Genomic DNA, 3116 nt, shown 5'->3' with positions numbered 1-3116 from the left:
TCAGGCACAATATTTTATAAGAGCGTACAATTGCCGATATTGACATCATCGGCCTTAACAACCGCTCTGTTAGTTCTGCCTTCTCCAAACTGGATAAAGAGCCAAAGCGAATGGGTCTGGTGGTGAACGAGGACAAAACGAGGCGGCTACGTTGTATAAGAAAAAATTTTTTTTAAACGCCCATAACTTAGTCAAATATGAACCGATTTAAATAATTTTGGCTTCAAAATGATCGTAATTACTTACACGAGCGACTTCATGTTGAAACAATTGCAAAAAAGTAGTTGACAATTTTTTATTTAGCAAAAAAGAAAAAAAATTGAAATTTTTTTGAAATTCAATATTTCAAAAAGTGTATTTTTTTTTTTTTATAACTTTTTCCAAATCAAGAGGACACCTCAAACTTCAATTAAGCTGAATGCCTAGTAGCTAAAATGAGTTGTTATTGAGTAATGAATTTTTGAGTAAAAAACCTGTTTTGCACTTTTTGTTTTTTGCAAAATAAAAAATATTCAACTACTTTTTTGCAATTGTTTCTGCATGAAGTCGCTCGTGTAAGTAATTACGATTATTTTGAACCCAGAATCATTCAAATCGGCTTATTTTTGACTAAGTTATGAGTAATTAAAAAAAATTTTCTTATATAGATTCTTTCCATTTCAATTCAAAAGGGCTATTCGGCACATGTTCTTAGATTTCGATGTAACTCAAAAATGTTGCTCTCTGGTCAAAATAATGACACCCGTATTTTTTTGTTCGCCCGAAAAAAAATTTTTTCAAGAGTTATCGGCAATTTTGTTGTTCGGCTCAAACTCGATTTTTTTTAATTGTATAAGAAAAAATTTTTTTCAATAACAACTCATTTTAGCTACTGGGCATTCAGCTTAATTGAAGTTTGAGGTGTCCTCTTGATTTGGAAAAAGTTATAAAAAAAAAGAAATACACTTTTTGAAATATTGAATTTCGAAAAAATTTCAATTTTTTTTTCTTTTTTGCTAAATAAAAAATTTTCAACTACTTTTTTGCAATTGTTTCTACATGAAGTCGCTCGTGTAAGTAATTACAATCATTTTGAACCCAAAATTATTAAAATCGGTTCATATTTGACTAAGTTATGGGCGTTTAAAAAAAAATTTTTCTTATACAATTAAAAAAAATCGAGTATGAGCCGAACAACAAAATTGCCGATAACTCTTGAAAAAATTTTTTTTCGGGCGAACAAAAAAATACGTGTCTCATTATTTTGACCATAGAGCAACATATTTAAGTTTCATCGAAATCGAAGAACATGACCCGAATAGCCCGGTTGAATTGAAATGGAAAGCATCAACAGGACTTTTCTTAAGGGGTAACACCACTGTAGAATTTTCAAAAAATTGATTTTTTTTTATAAGCTTAAAAAATTCTTTGAACCTTTTAAAATACAAAACAAAAAGTTTTATACGTTACCGAAGTCTATTTCATAAATATTTTAAGCTTTTAACCAAGCGTTAGTGACTGCTACCTAACGACTTCTCCAAATTTCCAAACTTTAAACGCGTTTTTCTCAAAACACGTTTTCTGAAATTGGCACGCAGTATAACTCAAACAATTTTAAATATTTTTAATCAGGTTTTTCACTACGTCTGTATAATAACCTTCTTAAGAGAAGAGCGTAGGGGATTTTCGATAGATTAATTTAAACGATTGTTATAATTATTTAAGTCCCGTTTTTTTAGTCCAAAATAGAGTTTTTTTCTTCAAATGCTGGCTAATTCCGCAAAAATAAATATTTTTTAAATCCCCTACGTGTTTCTCTAGCTATTCTTATCTAGATTAAGAAAAAAAATGTTTCTTTGTTCCAGATTAAAATTTGCACCCTCTGTGCTGCGTGCCGCGGAGCTCCTTCAAGAGAAACCACATTACAAAAATGTCTCCAATGCCGCCATTTTGTAAAATTTTTCGATCAAACTTTGTAGTTTTGTATTTTAGTATATAAGTAATAACTTCCCAAATCAGAGTGATTGTTTCCCCTTTCCTTCTATACAAAAAAATTCTTTAAAAATCGTGTTTATTTTACGCGTGTACAGTGGTGTTACCCCTTAACTATACATTACACAGCAGATATCAATTTAGCTTTCAATAGTGTTAATCATATTTGTCGAGATGTAAATTATGGTTGATTATTACGAACTTTACATGCTAATGGTGCATCATTTTTCTTCATTTGTATTTATCTACATATTGGTCGAGGAATTTATTACAGCTCATATCTATTTACACCTACATGATTAGTAGGAGTTCTGATTCTATTTTTAGTTATAGCAACAGCATTCATAGGTTACGTTTTACCATGAGGACAAATATCATTCTGAGGAGGCACAGTTATTACGAATCTATTATCTGCAATTCCTTACCTAGGAATTGACTTAGTTCAATGAGTTTGAGGAGGATTCGCAGTAGATAATGCCACACTTACCCGATTTTTTACATTTCATTTTATTTTACCATTTATTGTACTAGCAATAACATTAATTCATTTATTATTTTTACATCAAACAGGATCTAACAACCCAATTGGGTTAAATTCTATTCCATTCCATCCATATTTTACATACAAGGACATTGTAGGATTTATTGTTATAATTATAGCACTTCTATTATTAACTTTAATTAACCCTTATTTATTAGGAGATCCTGATAATTTCATCCCCGCTAATCCTTTAGTAACACCAGTTCATATTCAACCTGAATGATACTTTCTATTTGCATATGCAATTTTACGTTCTATTCCTAATAAATTAGGAGGAGTTATTGCATTAGTTCTATCAATTGCAATCCTAGCAATTTTACCATTCTATCATTTAAGAAAATTCCAAGGAATCCAATTTTATCCTGTAAATAAAATTCTATTTTGAATTACAGTAGTTACTTTAATTCTATTAACATGAATCGGAGCACGACCTGTAGAAGACCCTTATATACTAGTCGGACAAATTTTAACAGTAGTTTACTTCTTATATTACATTATCAACCCACTAATTACTAAATGATGAGATAACTTAATTTATTAATTAGTTAATGAGCTTGAACAAGCATATGTTTTGAAAACATAATATAGGAACCAAAATTTCCTA

The 3116-nt window shown here is 29.8% G+C and overlaps 1 pseudogene; it reads left to right on the top strand.

Moving 5' to 3' along the window:
* Positions 1 to 723: 723 nt before the first annotated feature.
* LOC129249883 (cytochrome b-like) lies at positions 724 to 2842 on the top strand (annotated as a pseudogene).
* Positions 2843 to 3116: the final 274 nt, after the last annotated feature.

This window comes from Anastrepha obliqua, chromosome 6 (genome assembly GCF_027943255.1).
Source record: "Anastrepha obliqua isolate idAnaObli1 chromosome 6, idAnaObli1_1.0, whole genome shotgun sequence".
Classification (NCBI taxonomy): domain Eukaryota; kingdom Metazoa; phylum Arthropoda; class Insecta; order Diptera; family Tephritidae; genus Anastrepha; species Anastrepha obliqua.
This window is presented reverse-complemented; position numbering and strand designations above follow the sequence as displayed.